The sequence below is a fragment of the Rhinolophus ferrumequinum genome, chromosome 23 (assembly GCF_004115265.2).
Source record: "Rhinolophus ferrumequinum isolate MPI-CBG mRhiFer1 chromosome 23, mRhiFer1_v1.p, whole genome shotgun sequence".
NCBI lineage: Eukaryota > Metazoa > Chordata > Mammalia > Chiroptera > Rhinolophidae > Rhinolophus > Rhinolophus ferrumequinum.
The window spans coordinates 32,812,394-32,828,074 of NC_046306.1; the positions used below are offsets into that span (position 1 = coordinate 32,812,394).

General features: G+C 45.5%; 1 pseudogene; it reads right to left on the reverse strand.

Annotated features, from left to right (window-relative positions):
• Nucleotides 1-2,150: 2,150 nt before the first annotated feature.
• Nucleotides 2,151-2,478, reverse strand: LOC117016184 (60S ribosomal protein L35a-like; annotated as a pseudogene).
• Nucleotides 2,479-15,681: the final 13,203 nt, after the last annotated feature.

Below are 15,681 nucleotides of genomic sequence, written 5' to 3' on the forward strand. Positions count from 1 at the left end.
AAAAGGAAGACAGATTAGCAGGACAAAAAGATACAGATTTACAAAAATTAAGTTTTAAGTGACATGGCAGCCATCAGAAGGAAATGAAGATCCAAAGAAATGGTTAAACCTGAGTATTTTTATGTAAGCTTTGATGAAAAGTGGCGTCATGTAGAGCTATGATATGTTAATGAGTATGAGGTAAGTGCAGTAAGCTGGGAGAGCCTCAGCAATTCCTATTTGTTCCAAACCTTCTCAGCACCCCTTTTTCTTTAGAGATAAGGATGCTCTTTCCTCCGGTGTAGGAAGGGCACCTAATTCAGTAGAGAACTGAGGGCGGTCAGAGTGACCTTCCTGCTTCTGTTGTTATCTCAGACTCCTTCAGCTTAAAATATTCAGTATGCCAGGTGCTGTATTTTGGGGTAGCAGGTCCTGAACTCCATCATTATTATGCTAATCTTTCATGCATTTGCTGCTAAATTAGAATAATTTTGCTCCCTGACTTGATAAAAAAAAAAAAAAGTAGGAATTGGTAACAACTCTCTCCTAACCATTAACTCATTTTTTTTTTTTTTTTGGGGGGGGTGGCAAAGAAGTTCCACAGGCCTTAAATGCCAATGAGGAGCCAAGAACTGCTGACAGGAACAATGCATAGTGAAAAGAGTTCACATCTAACTTCTGGGCAACCTTTCCTTTAAAAAAGCCTTACCATTACGTATGCATAAGAAATAAGGAGGAGGAAACTCTTGGCTAGAACCTGAATATTGGTCCCTGTCTCTGGCTCTCGTACACTTCTTCTCTATGTCCCTTGGCCTCTTTTCTATTTTCTCTCCATAGCGCAGAATCCTCTCGACCATTCTACTTAAAACTTATCTTCCTCAGCTCTCACTTGCAAACTTTTTACTTTAGTAAAGAAGTTCTTAAAGATGTTCTAGAGCACAGATGGTAGGTCTCCAAAAGAGTAAAATATAATATGAATAAGTGAATGAATGCATAAATGATTGAATGAATGAATAGATGAGAGAAGCAATGGATAAGGGAATGAATGAATAAAACGGGCTCTACTCTCTTTAACCGTAACAAAATAAAAATAATTTAAAAAGACTTCTGTTTACCTTCAGTATGATGGTATTCCAAGGTCAACTTAGATTCAGACTTCTCACAGAATTATGGTCTTAAGGAACAAAATTCAACTGAGTCAATTTGAAGATCTAATTGGCTTTATTAAGTGATTCATGAATGGGGCAGTGACCCATCTAGCAACTGGGACGTTCCTAGGGGTTATACAAATTGGAAGGTTTTTGTAGGAAGAAGGGTGGGGCAAGGGAGCTATTAGCAAGAGAAAAGAAAGGATTATTTTCAGGCCTTCTTATTTGGGGGAAAGGAAGGTCAAGAGTATATCATGGAATTGCCTCTTCTTTTTATGTGGTGGTGGTGGGATGGAGAGGGCCCATGTGGGAAGAATACCTCATTGGTGTTGACCAAAAAATTCCAGACTGGTTGATTAAGATTACATTTCTGGTGAAGGTTAAAACTGCAGTTGGGTCAGGTATTAAGTCTAGGTTTGGTATCATGATCTTTTAGCAGAAGTGAAGACATTTTGGACCTATGGCTTTCCCTTTAACAATGAGCAGCACAATCATGTTATTCAAAAATTTCAGATTATTGGCACCCCAGGAAAGCTCATAACTTCCTTTTGTCCATAGTCTCCCCGCATATCCCTGTCCTCCAACCCGCCAGTCTGTGGGAGAGAAGTAATTCTAGAGCAATAGATAAATAATGTAAGCTACATATATAATTTAAAATTTTCCAATACCCATTAAAAAAAAAAAAAAAGTGTGTTATGGGTTGTGAATTGTGTCCCCCAAAAAAGATATGTTGGAGTCCTAACCCCCAGTGTCTCAGAATGTGAACTTATTCTGAGATAGGGTATTTAAAGAGGTTATCAAGTTAAAATGAGGTCCTTAGAGTGGGCCCTCATCCAATAGGACTATTGTCTTAATAAAAAGAAGAAATTTGGACACCGACATATGCATAGAGGGAAGATGATGTGAAAAGACATCAGGGAGAAGACAGCCATCTGCAAGCCGAGGTGAGAGGCCTAGACAGGTTTTTCCTTCACGGCCCTCTGAAGGAACCAATCACTTTTATTTATTTACTTTTCAACAAGTTTAAATCCTTGAGGGGTACAGCATTACATGGATTCTGTGTCCGATGGCCTTAGCAGGAAGGCTGCTTCAGAATTTGGTCTGAACCATGACACTGTTTCCATGAGCACGAGTTACCTTTTGCCAATCGTTCTGGTTTTGTTCGGTGAGCCACTAGGACTCACTGTGTTGTTCTTTGCCTTGTAAACATAAGCACGCCTTGCCTAGACAATTCAGTTTCATCTCGAGCATAAACACATTTAATTTTAAGAAGAGCTGTGTTCTCCCTGTGGTTCCAGAGGCCCCACTTATAGGCGGCAAACATGGCCTTGGACCATAGCCTTCCAGACATACCTGTCATTTTAGAAGTCCCGTGCTCAGCAGGTATCCACAGCCTCCAAGATGGAAAAAAGAATGAAGAGATTTTTTTAATAATATATTTTACTCGATCCCATAGATACAAATAATTATTATTCCACATGTAATCAACATAAAATAGTTTATATTCTTCCAAATCCGGTGTGTCTTGGACACTTAAAACAGCACATCTCAATTTGGACTCACCACGTTTCAAGTGCTCAGTAACTGTGAGTGACTTGTGGGCCCCATAGTGGACATCATGGGTCTAAGATGCACTGAGTCCTGAGGCAGATGCACCCTGTTCCCCACTTTCCCAAGTAGTTGGCGAGTTGAGTAGGCACAGCCCACCACTTCAGGAAACTGTATAGTTGGGAGGCAAATAGGATTTGGGAACTTTAACTTCATGTCTGAAGATGGAAAATTAAAAAACAAACAAACAACTTCCACTTTTTTTTTCATTAGTGTGGTTCTTCTTATAAAGGGTGCATATATTTTAAAACTTGGCAGTGGAGTACGTTTCTTCCTTGGGCAAATTGGCCAATTCAATGATATTACTTTAATCATGTAAATGCAGACTTTACAAGTGACTTATCACAGAAACTGAGAAAAAAAAACTCACCTTTTTTCAAATAAATATATAGCAGTCTCTATACGGCTATGCACAGCCACAGGATAAATGGTTTCTGTGGCACAATGCTACATTTCATTTCTTTTAGAGAAGTCAATATGGCAGATCTTAAGCACTATTTGAAAGTGTGAAGTCCTCATTTGTGTGTCTGGCTCTGGCCTGCTAGGCAGTGTCTTCTCCCTTGAGTCAGTCCTTCTCTTTCATTTTCTGATGTGTTGAATGATACTGGGGAAAAGGGGTGAAGGAAGAAGACGTTTCTAACATTTGTCATCTGCTTTCTTTCTATATCGTAAAATCAAACTCTGATAAATTAATACAGTTAATTTTGCCAAAAACTTTCTCCAAGAAAAATAAACACTAGATGGACTGTGATATTGTGATTTATAATAAAAAATAGATATTTGGTCTTGTTGCATTTCTGGCGCAAATCTCCTAAGAGCCTCAGAATTTCCTGAGTGATAAGAACAACAAAGGTGTCTTTTGGTATGTTAATGAGGTGAATTTTGGACCCCACCTAAGGATGGGGCCTGGTTGTTAGGAGAACAAACCAGATGATTAAAGGGTTGGAACGTTCAGTCCCCCTGCTTGACCTCCAAGCTCTGGGGCTAGGGTCTAAACTTTGACCCAATCACCAATAACCAATGACTTAATGAATCCTATCTATATAACGAAGCCTCCATAACCCAAAAGTAGGGACTTTGGAGAGCTTCCAGGCTAGGGAACTGGAATGCTTCCACATGCCACTGTGTCAGGTCCCAAACTCCAAAAGACAGAAGCTTCTTTGTTTGGGACCTTGCCCTATGCAATTCTTTATCTGGCTGTTGATTTGTATCCTTTAATATCCTTTATAATAATAAACCATTAATCTCTTGTGTAAATGGGTTTCCTGAGTTCTGTGAGCTGCTCTAGCAAATTCATTGAATCCAAGGAGAGGGTCATAGGAACCTCTCTGATTTACAGCCTGTTGGTCAGAAGCACAGGTGACAACATGGACTTGTGATTGCTGTCTGAAGTGTGTGTGGCGGGGTAAGTCTTGTAGGACTGAGCCCTTAATCTGTGAAATCTGATGCTATCTCCAGGTAGATAGTGTCAAAATTGAGTTGAATTGTAGGACACCCAGCTGGTGTCTGAGAATTGCTTGGTGGTGTGGAGAACAACCACCACACACACACACAAACACCACTTACACACACACACACACACACACACACACACACAAACACACATATTAGAATTGGGTGCAGAATACTTATGGGATAACTCGAAAAACTATTAATAAACAGCAGTGTTCTCCAGGTTGTAGTCTAGTAAAGGAGAGAAAATTAAGTCCCATGTAATTGTGAGAGGAATACGAGAATTATAAAACTGTGGTAAGGAAGAAGCCGAGCCAGCATTGGCCTCGGCTTCTTCTGGAGGGCTATTAGTCCCTGAACTGCTTTTCTTCAGGCCTCTATCCATGTTTTTTTAACTCTTACTAAGTGTCCTCTCTTTGGTGTGGTCTCACCCATTCCCATGGCTTCATATATTTTATGTATTCTGCCTGAAAATTCCTAAATCTTTCTCTGCCTGGACAATGTTAGAACACTCTATCCCATTGCATACTGGACATCCTCAGTCCAGGTTTCTCCAGCAGACCACCTCCATATGGCAACAGTCTCAGCTTTCCCTCTTGAGCTTCTCCTCCTTTTGGCTTTTCTTTCTTGCTAGAAAGCCAGGGATCGTGAATGACTCCTTCCTCTTTTCAATTTCCCACATTTAGCCAGGCAGCCGCTGAGTCCTGTGTTGCCAAAATATCACTTGAATCTCTGCTTCTCTTCAGTCACCAGCATCTTCCCGGTGGGGACAGAGTCCCAGAGAGCAGTTTCCAGGCTCTCTACCTCACATGGAAAGATGCTGGCTTAGATAGTAGATGGCCATCAGCTGTGACTAATTGGCCATCAGCTGTAACCGGTTAGCAATTGACCACTAATATACAGTGGTACCTCAGTTTTCAAACGTAATCCATTCCGGAAGACAGTTTGAGCTCTGAAATGTTCAAAAACCGAGGCACGGTTTCCCCATAGAAAGTAATGCGAAATTGATTATTCCGTTCCAGACCTTTAAGATCAACCCCTAAAACTGCAAAGTTAGCATGAATTTTTCTATCTAATGATACCACAGATCCATAAAATTTACGGCGTTCATAAACCGAATGTTCGTCAATGGAGACATTTGAAAACCGAGGTACCACTGTAACTGTTTTGGCTAAGCTAGCAAGCGCAGATTGCAAGTGGGGTTGGTTGGTTGGTTGGTTGGCAGAGAAGCATACGGTAGATTGCGCATTGTGTGGACCCTGCTTCCTGTGTCTCCAACCCAGTCACCAGCGAGACTATAGTGCTATGAACCCCCTATACATGGCTCCATTGGTGTTCCTTTTTGGCCTCACCACATCCTGTGTTCTTGTGCGGGGAGCAGGACCAGAGAGCCCGCCTGACACATGGCGCAGCGAGCAGGGTACAGCACCGGCCAGAATTCCCAAAGGGGTAATGGAACAGTTTATAGATGTGAAAGTGCAGCTTTGGGAGGCCTGTGAAGAGCTGCGCCGGGAACGGGAGGCTCAGTCTCCGGCCTCCAGATGGCACACCACCCTCTTGGCCATAGAAGTTATCGCATTCCTTTTCATAAAATGCTGCTGCTGTAGGCTCAGAAGGTTGTGGACATTTTACACCAAGGCCACCACACACTGGGAAACCTGGTGTGATGAGCAGGATTCCGGCCAGGTAGGAACGGTGTCTGACTCTGGGCAGGAGGACATGTGACCCCCACACAGTGTGTGGTACCCGGTAGCCACTGTTCCCAGGAGATGGACCCCTGAGGAGGGGTAGGAGGACATGGATGGCTCTCCAGCCAGCATGGAGAGGGCCCTGCAGGTTCTAGCTGAGTGGTTGCCGGAGGAAGCGAAGGGTACAGCTGGCCGTATGGGCTGAATGTTCCTCACCGCATTGCTTTGTAACACGGAAGACGTGCTTAATGAAATAGCCCAGATGCCAGACCAGTAGCCCCAGTGGGAGGCGCTGGAAGCTCAGGTCCACCTGTTGCAGGAGGAGCGCCACAGTAGAAACCCTGAGGCAGAAGCAGACGATGCAAGCAGAGACAATGTAGCTCCCAACCCCCATGCCCGGCCCATTATGAAGCAAAAGGTAAAGTATGAGCAACCTTTGGGCCCCAGGCACATTGCTACCGGCAACCCAGCTGTGACTGAGTTCACAACCTACACACCTTACACTCCCACTGAGTTGCAGGAGCTGGGGAGGTAGTGCCGACAGCGCCCTGGACAGCCAGTCTCGGCTTGGCTACTGTTTATGGGATGAGGGGCAGACAGCATTCTCTGCTCCCTAGGTGAAATGGAAAAGCTAACCTCCGTGACGGTGCATCCATCCCTGCAACAAAGGTTACAGAATTGCCATTGGTTGGCCCAAGACCAGGGCAACCACATTGTAATGGAGTGGCTCACTGCTGTGGTACGCACAGTATGGGGAGAGGTTGGTGAGCTGTCAGACACTGAGTAAATGGCAATCGTACACTGAACTTACTCAAATCATCCATGAAATGGGTATGAGACATGCTATGTTCAACCCTAATATTCAGGGCCAGATGATGAGCTGGTTTTACAACCAGCAGGAGAGATCTAGTTTTGGATACTGCCCCTGCAAGTGCTTTTGGATCCTTACGCCCTTCTTTTGCCTTTCTTACGCCCTATATGGGGTGGCGGATCCATGAGGTTACCATCGCCATGGCCACTCTGGGGTATGTTGAAAGCCAGCAGCAAGGGAAGTTAAGACAGGAGGTCCAAGAAGTCAAGACTTGGAAGCCCAAATCAAAAGTAAGGGGGTGAGGTCGCGGGCCTGAGAGAGTAACATGCATGCAGATGTGGTGTGATCTTGTGGCAGCAAGGGTTGATCAGGAAAAAATAGACTAACAACACAATGGACTCTTGTTAGAACTTTGGAAACAGTAGTGTCCAAAACAGCAATTCTGGCGAAGCCTAAAGGAGAAGTCCAGGAAATTGCGGCCTGTATCCTTCCAGGACTTCATGAGGCCACTTGAGGCTGACTCCTTTCAGCTTCATTGGGAGGCGTGGGGGTTGGGGGCAAAGTACCTGGTCAGAGGGGATGAGTGGGGACCGGAGGCCCCACGTGGAACTGTCCATACATTGGTCCCGGAGGCCCCACGTGGAACTGTCCATACATTGGTCCCCTTCTAATGTGCAGAGGGTTTTAGCCCTAGTTGACACCGGCGCAGACTGCAGTCTTATTTACGGGAACGCAGAACAAGTCCCCAGACTAGCAATCTTCATTGATGGCTACAGGGGAAAGACTGTGACAGTAAAAGCTGTTTCCTTACCACTGGGTATAGGAAGGCTTCCCCCACGTGTGATACCCCACAAGGTGTATGTCCCCCCCATCTGGAGTATATTCTAGAGGTGGAAGTGCTACATGGCCTCAGCTTACAGACGTCGGTAGGAGAGTTCCATCTCCGGATCCGGGTGGTGAAAGCGGTGACACGCGGGCATGCTCACCACCCTCCTCAAGTGTTGCCACAGCCCTGGCACATTGTTATAGTGCGACAGTACTGCCTGCCAGGAGCACAGGAGGAGATTGGTCGTACAATATTGGAATTGGAGAAGGCACATATTGTGAGGCCAGCGCACAGTCCCTTTAACTCCTCAGTGTGGCCTGTCAAGAAGCCAGATGGGACCTGGCGAATGACTGGACTATAGGGAGTTAAATAAGGTGACGCCAACTTTGCACGCTGCAGTGCCTTCAATTCACGATTTGATGGATCATCTGACTATCTGCCTGGGAACGTATCACTATGTAGTACACTTGGCAAATGATTTTTTCTCCACTGACATTGCACCTGAATGTCAAGAGCAGTTTCTTTTACTTGGAATGGTTAGGGCAGCAATGGACTTTTCAAGTCCTTCCACAGGGATATTTGCCCAGCCCCACTATCTGCCATGGGCTTGTAGCCCAGGATTTGGCACAGTGGGATCACCTGTCTTCTGTGATCCTGTTTCACTATGTTGATGACATATTACTAACTTCTGACTCTCTTTCAGATTTGGAGCAAACAGCTCCCTCTTTTCTCCGCCACGTGAAGTCACGTGGCTGGGCAGTGAACAAGGATAATGTCCAAGGCCCTGGGTTATCTGTCAGGTTTTTGGGTGTTGTGTGGTCGGGTAAGACAAAGGTCATACCTGAGGCGATTATTGATAAAATACAAGCCTTTCCCCGGCCGACCAAGGTCTCCCAATTGCAGATATATTTGGGTCGGCGGGTGTTTGTACCCCATTTAGCACAAATGGCAAGGCCCTTGTATAACATCATAAAAAAGGGGCCTCATGGGATTTGACAGAGGATATAGAGAAAGACTTTGTTGCCACAAAACGGGCAGTGCAGCAGGCACAGGCTCTACAAGTAGTAGACCCTGGTCGCCCCAACTGTAACCCTAGAGGGGTACAGTTAGGGCCTCTGGCAACGGCAGGAGCGTCTCCAGTTGTCAGTGGGATTTTGGACTCAATTGTGGAAAGGAGCGAAGTCTGCTACTCTCTAATAGAGAAACAGCTGGCTGCTAGTACGCAGCCCTAGTGGCCACAGAAGCCATCACAGGGATGGCACAGGTGTTGGTTCGAGCAACCTGTCCCATCCAGGGGTGGGTCTATATGTAGACCCAGGGACCAAAACAAGGGTGGCACAGACCACCACCCTTGCCAAGTGGGGTGCCCACTTAGAGCAATGTAGCACCCTTAGTGCTACATTGATCAAGCCCTTTGATCGGAGAGCTACAACAGGTCCTGGGGCCTGTGGAGCTTGTAGCCCAGGCTGAGCCAAGTGCTCTGCCTAGGGAGGAGGACTTGGAACCCTTGCTCTACAGAGAAGGACAGGCCCCAGTACCTGAAGACGCCTGGTATACTGATGGCTCTAGCCAGGGAGCTGCAGCCATTTGGATGGCTATTGGTGTGCAGCACAAAACAGACACCATTTGGTTTGATACTGGGACGGGCCAGAGTAGCCAGTGGGCTGAGCTATGGGCTGTGTGGATGATAATCAGCCACGAGCCCGGGCCCCTAGTTATTTGTACTGACAGCTGTGCGGTGTTCCGGGGCCTAACGTTGTGGCTCCCTACATGGAAACACTGAAACTGGTTGGTAGGACACCGTCCACTGTGGGGTCAAGCCATGTGGCAGGACCTCTGGGGCCTAGGGCAGAGAAAGGAGGTAACCCTAATGCATGTCACAGGTCCCCAGGTAGTGTCCCCAGGTAATGATGGAGCAGATGCCCTAGCATGGGTCTGATGGTTAGAAAGGGCCCCTGCCACTGATGTGGTCCATTGGCTGCACAGAAAATTGCAGTACGCTGGAAGCTGAAACACGTGGCAGGTGAGCAGTCACTGGGGTCTGCCTTTGAAATGGCAGGAGATAGCAGATGCCTGCTATGACTGTGCCGTCTGTGCCCAGGACAGACCCCAATGGCGGAGTCTCCCCTGGGAGACACAGCAGATTACGCGAGGGAGGGTGCCCCTCACTCGCTGGCAAGTGGATTACGTTGGACCCCTGCCTAAGGCCTGCAATGCGATATATGCATTCACAGCAGTGGACACTTCTATGGGGTTGACGTTTGCTTGGCCATGTCCGGCTCCGGATCAGAGACATACAATGGTCGCCCTTACATGACTGTGCACCCAATATGGCTGTGCACCCAAGTCATTGAAAGTGACAGGGGTACCCATTTTCGGGGCAAGAAGTGCAGCGCTGGGCTGCCAGGATGGATATACAATGATTGTTTCATACCCCGTACAATCCACAAGCAGCTGGCATGATTGAACGCTATAACGGCCTTTTGAAGCAAGGCTTCCAGGTGTGAAAACACCCTCCCATGATGCGCGACTGGGCCTTGCATCTGTGGGACGTCTTGAGAGTCCTGAATGAGAGACCATGGAAGGGAGAGTCCGCACCAGTAGAAGCTCTGCTACATCGAATGGCCACTCCCTTTCAGTTTCAGGTTACCACAAGTGAGACTCTGTTACAGCCAGGCTATGGCAGAAATGGAAACATCTTGCTGTCAAAATCCACACGCTTGAGAGCAGGGGAACGGCAGCAATGGACTTGGCCCTGGCGGGTTAAGAGCCCCCACTGTTGCTGGTTGGGCCTGATAGCCTCATGGGGGGCTGGTCTGACCCATGATTTGCAAGTGACACCAGGGGTGGTGGCCGAGTGGATGTCCTGATGCAGGGACGATTTTGCAGGGAACCTATGTGCTCTCACTGAGGCCTATTATGGGGGTCCCCTGTTCTGCTACATGTTGAAACTACGCAGGGACCCCAAGCACTGCCATAAACGTCTGGTACCACAAACCAGGAAAGGTGCCGGTGGCAGCGACCCTCCTTTCCCAGGACAAAAAGCTAGCACATATCTTCCCAGATGGAAGGGATTTGCCATTGTTGGTTCCTATGACTGCTATTTCTTTTCGCCCGTAGGTGCCTCTAGTCTAATATGGCACAGGACCCCTCGCGGAAGGCGCTTGTCGCGCAGATTGTGAGGCGAGACCCTGGCGGGTGGAGCGTGGGGACACAGTTCCAGAGAGCAGTTTCCAGGCTCTCAGCCTCACGTGGAGAGGTGCTGGCTCAGGTAGTAGATGGCCATCAGCTGTGGCTAGTTGGCCATCAGCTGTTACCAGTTAGCCATTATAACTGCCGTGGCTACGTTGATGGGTTGGGTGGCAGAGAAATGGATGGCACGTTGCGGATCGTGTGGCTCCTGCTTCCTGTGTCTCCAATCCAACTGCCAGCGAGAATATAGTGGCATGACTCCCCTATCTATGGCTCTGTTGGTGTTCCTTTTTGGCCTCACCATATCCTGCGTTCTTGTGTGGAGAGTCAGAGCTGAGACCCTGCATGACAGATAATTTGGAGGGTCTTTGTGTGGGCTCTCCTAGGTAAACAAGGAGGTCACCTTTCGTCCTGGGGAGGTGGGTAGTTCTTTACAGAAGGTGGTTCTGAAAGACAAAAATGTGAGGGGATTACTTCCCTGTTTTCTGGGAGAATGGGGCTCCTGCTGTGTCTGCTCTGAACTCTGGCTCTTCGCACTTGCTCTTCTCACTGCCTGGAGCACTCCTGATTGGTTCTTTTCACCCACTCTCTCCCTACTCTTGTACGGTCTTCAGGTCCCGGTGTCATTGTCGTGTGGGAGACCCTGTTCACTGCGCCATTTGTCGTGCAAGGCGGCCTGCAGTATCTCTGGTCCTGCTCCCCAAATAAGACTGCAGGATATGGTGAGGTCAAAAAGGAACACCCACGGAGCCATAGATAGGGAAGTCATACCACTACAGTCTTACTGGAGGCTGGAGCCACCCTGACCTGCAACCTGCTGTCCACTTCTCTGCCTGCCAACCCACCCAACTAACTAACCAGCACAGCCATGGCAGTTATATCAGTGGCTAATTGGCTAACTGGTTACAGCTGACGGCCATCTGCTACCCGAGCCAGCACCTCTCCACGTAAGGCCAAGAGCCTGGAAACTGCTCTCTGGGACTCTGTCCCCACAGTCATCTTACAGAATCTTCTCTTCTGTTCCAGCCTCTATGTATGTCATCTCCACTCTGTACCTCTAGTCCTGATACAGTGCCTGGCATCTAGCTGAAGTCAATACATGCTGAATAAGAGAAGGAAAGTAGAGAAGTTTCTTGGAAGATATGTCAATTTAAGAAACTCTGAGTGCATCAATAATGATCCCTCAAGAACTTTTTTTTCTTCTCTGTCTGTAGTTAGAAGGCAGTCAGAAGTTTCACATTCCCCCCGTGAGAGTTCCTCAATACTGCTTCTAAAACAGCTTCCACTTTATTGGCCCCACAGGAGTTCCCTTTTTCCAAGCTCAGCTGCTTGGTGGACTATTTGACTATTTTTTTTTTTTTTTTTAACATTTTCTATTGCATTCTTTAGAGCAAGATAGAGGTGCTACAGCTTTCTAATGTGCTACCAGGCTACAGATAAAGAATTTAACAGCCTGTGGGAGGGCCAATTAGAATCAATTATAGCGTAATTGAACTGCCTTGTAGTCTTGTCTGTATAGAACCTCTTTTTGGAAGGAAGATTGTGCTTCTCTTCACACCATGATAGGGACAAATCACACGTTCATGGACTCACAGAAAATGGCTCTGACCCTAGATCCTGGAGTAGAGTTTCACAGAGGCTGCAATGTCTTGGGAGATCAGGGTCAGAGAAGCTCAGCTCAGCTCTGTTATTTTGAAAAGGCAGGGGAAGCACTGACTTCCATTTCTTTCTTTCTTTTTTTCTTTAAGATGAAAGAGCTACTAAAATTTTACAAAGAATTAAGATATATATGAAATACCTCACAGTCTGTCTCTGGGAAGTTAAGACATTCAACTTCTTGCAAAAGGCAGGAAGGAGAAAGACTGAGGGTCACACATTCCTCTTCAGTTTCTCCATTGTTGAGTGCTTGTCTTGCATGGTCTCTGGTCCCATTCCCCGCACCAGAACGCAGGATCTCTCTGGCAGCTGCATGGCTCCTCCTTCCATGTTGGCCAGAACCCAGCTTGCTGTGCCATGTGTCATGCAGTTTCTCTGGTCCTATTCCCGCTCTCAGTGGGTGGACACAAAGTAAGGTGAGACCCAAAAGGAACAACAACGGAGCCATAGATACGGGAGTCATACCACTATATTCTCGCTGGTGGCCGGGCGAGACACAGGAAGTAGGATCCACACGATCTGCAATCTGCCATCCACACCTGCCAACCCCACTTGCTAGCCACAATCTGCTGTCCGCTTCTCTGCCAACCAACCAACCAACCCCCTAGTGTAGCCATGGTAGTTATATTAGTAGCTAATGGCTAACTGGTCACAGCTGATGGCCATCCAGCCACAGTAGATGGCCATGTGATTACAGCTGATGGCCATCTAATAACCGAGCCAGCACCTTTCCACGTGAGGCCAAGAGCCTGGAAATTGCTTTCTGGGACTCTGTCCCCACAGTGCTGGAGGTTGGCAACTATGTGGGAGGATCGACTGTGCTTCCCCACCAACCATCCCTTGAAAACTAGACTTTGGACCATTGGTGATGTGACTACATGGTTTCCCCCTTCTCACTATACCCAGATACCAACAGTCTTGGGATTTAGCTTATATGGATTCCCAAAGGAACAGTTCCAAGACTGGGTAACCAGGTTCCCTAAGGGCAGCCATCTCCACAACGCAGCATCCTCCTTTTGGCTCTCTCTCCTTCCCTTCTTGATTCTTCCTGTTTCTTGCTTTTCTTCTGTGGAGTTATATGTCCTAATAAAATAATATGATATATGCCCTCAACTTCACCCTGAGCCTTCTGATGAACCAAAGATAAGACCAATACCATTTGTGAAAAATGGGAAAAGAGAGCAGTTTTGATTGATTTGCACATTTTCCAATTTTCCAGGAAACTGTTTAGTGGCCTGAGAGCACAGTTCATGGCAGAGAGCTCCCAAAGTGATCAAAGGAAAGCTAATTTATGGTTTCAAATACTACGTTGTTTGACTACTTCTCAGTTCCTTTGACCAATGGCAATCTGCTGTGTGGCGTTCTTAGCATCACTCACCTTTCCATTCTGTGCCCTGGCACAATCTCCTCCATTACCCACTTTACTCTATAAAGAGCCTGTTTTGGTTCAGGCTCCTCTAGAAGCAGACGAATGTAAGAGGAAGTAGGTTATTTGGCAGTTGATACCAGGAAACTTGGGTAGAGAGTGAGTAAGTGATATAGATAAAGAATAGCAAGGAATAAAGGATGTGTAACAAATGAGTTGCCATTGTGGGTAACTGGACCTCAATCTTGCTTGGGAACTCTGAAGACAGTGAGCTCTGGAGGGCTGAGAGAGCTGGATGCTTGAACACCAACTTCCCTTCAGTTACATTGATTGACAGCTGCTTCTGAGGATATGTGGAGGTTAATTTCTGATACCGGGGGCCTACCCTGTGGAATTGGAGAAGGCCCTTGGGCTCTATGATCCTAAGTCCCAAGAGATATGGGAGGGATGCACAGGTGTACAAAGATGTGATGGAGTCTACTTTCCACAAGTCAAGGCATAAAAATGGAGCTTGTTCCTCTCACAGTGTCACTTTTTCCATGTCTTGTCTTCTCAGAGTTCTAGGCTTCAGTAACCATCAGCTCTGCCTTCATAAGAAAATAACCTGGGAATTTGTTTAAAACTACCATAGCCCAGACACCTCACCAAAGAAGATATACAGATAGCAAATACACATATGAAAATATGTTCCACATCGTATGTCATCAGAGGATTGCAAATTAAAACAATAATTCTACACCAGTACACACCTATTGGAGTGACTAAAATGTAGAACACTGACAACATCAAATGCTAAGGTAGATGTGGAACAACAGGAAATTGCTGGTGGGAATGTAAAATGGTGCAGCCAATTTGCAAGATAGTTTGGCAGTTTCTTATAACACTGAACATAGTGTTACCATATAATCCAGCATTAGTGCTCCTTATATTTACCCAAATGAGAGGAAAACTTATGTTCACACAAATGTTTATAGCAGCTTTGTTCATAATTGCCAAAACTTAGAAGCAATCATGATGTCCTTCAATAGGTGAATAAATGAACAAACATACAAATGTACATCTGGAAAATGGACTATTGTTTAGTGATAAAAATAAATGAGCTATCATGTCACAGAAGGATATGGAGGAAACTTTAGCACATATTGCTAAGGGAAAGAAACCAGTCTAAAAGGCAACACACTGTATGAATCTAACTATATGACATTATGGAAAAGGAAAAGCTATAGGCAATAAAAACATCAGGGACTTGAGAAAGGGAGGGAAGAGACGAATATGTGGAGCACAAGGGATTTTTGGGACAGTGAAACTATTTCGTATTATAATATAATGATAGATAAATGATATTATACAGTTAGCAAAAACATAGAACTGCACAACACAAAGAGTGAATTCTAATGTAAGCTATGAATTTTAGCTAAAAATAATGTATCAATGTTGGTTCATTAACTGTAGCAAATGTACCACACCAATGAAAGAGGTTAATAATAGAGAAAATTCTGTGAGCATGACAAGACAGGATATATGGGAACTCTCTGTACTTCTGTTTAATTTTTCTGTAAACCCAAAACTGCTCTAAGAAACAGTCTAATAATTAAATAATGATATATATTATTTAATAGATATCACGTATTATATATGTAATAAGCTATAACATATATACTATCTAATTATAATATAATAATGTATATGCTATACATTATATACATTAATTTATTTATGTTTCACTTTATTTATATATTTACATATATATATCATTTACATATATATCATATATATATCATTTACATATATATGTAAATGATATCATTTACATATATATATGTGTATATATATCTATCATTGCCCAACCAACCCCTCACCAGGACCAGTAAGTTAGAATTTCCAGGGTTGAGAATCAAACACTAGCATCTTTGGTAACTTTTCCACAAGGACTCTAAACACAAAGTTCGAGAAAC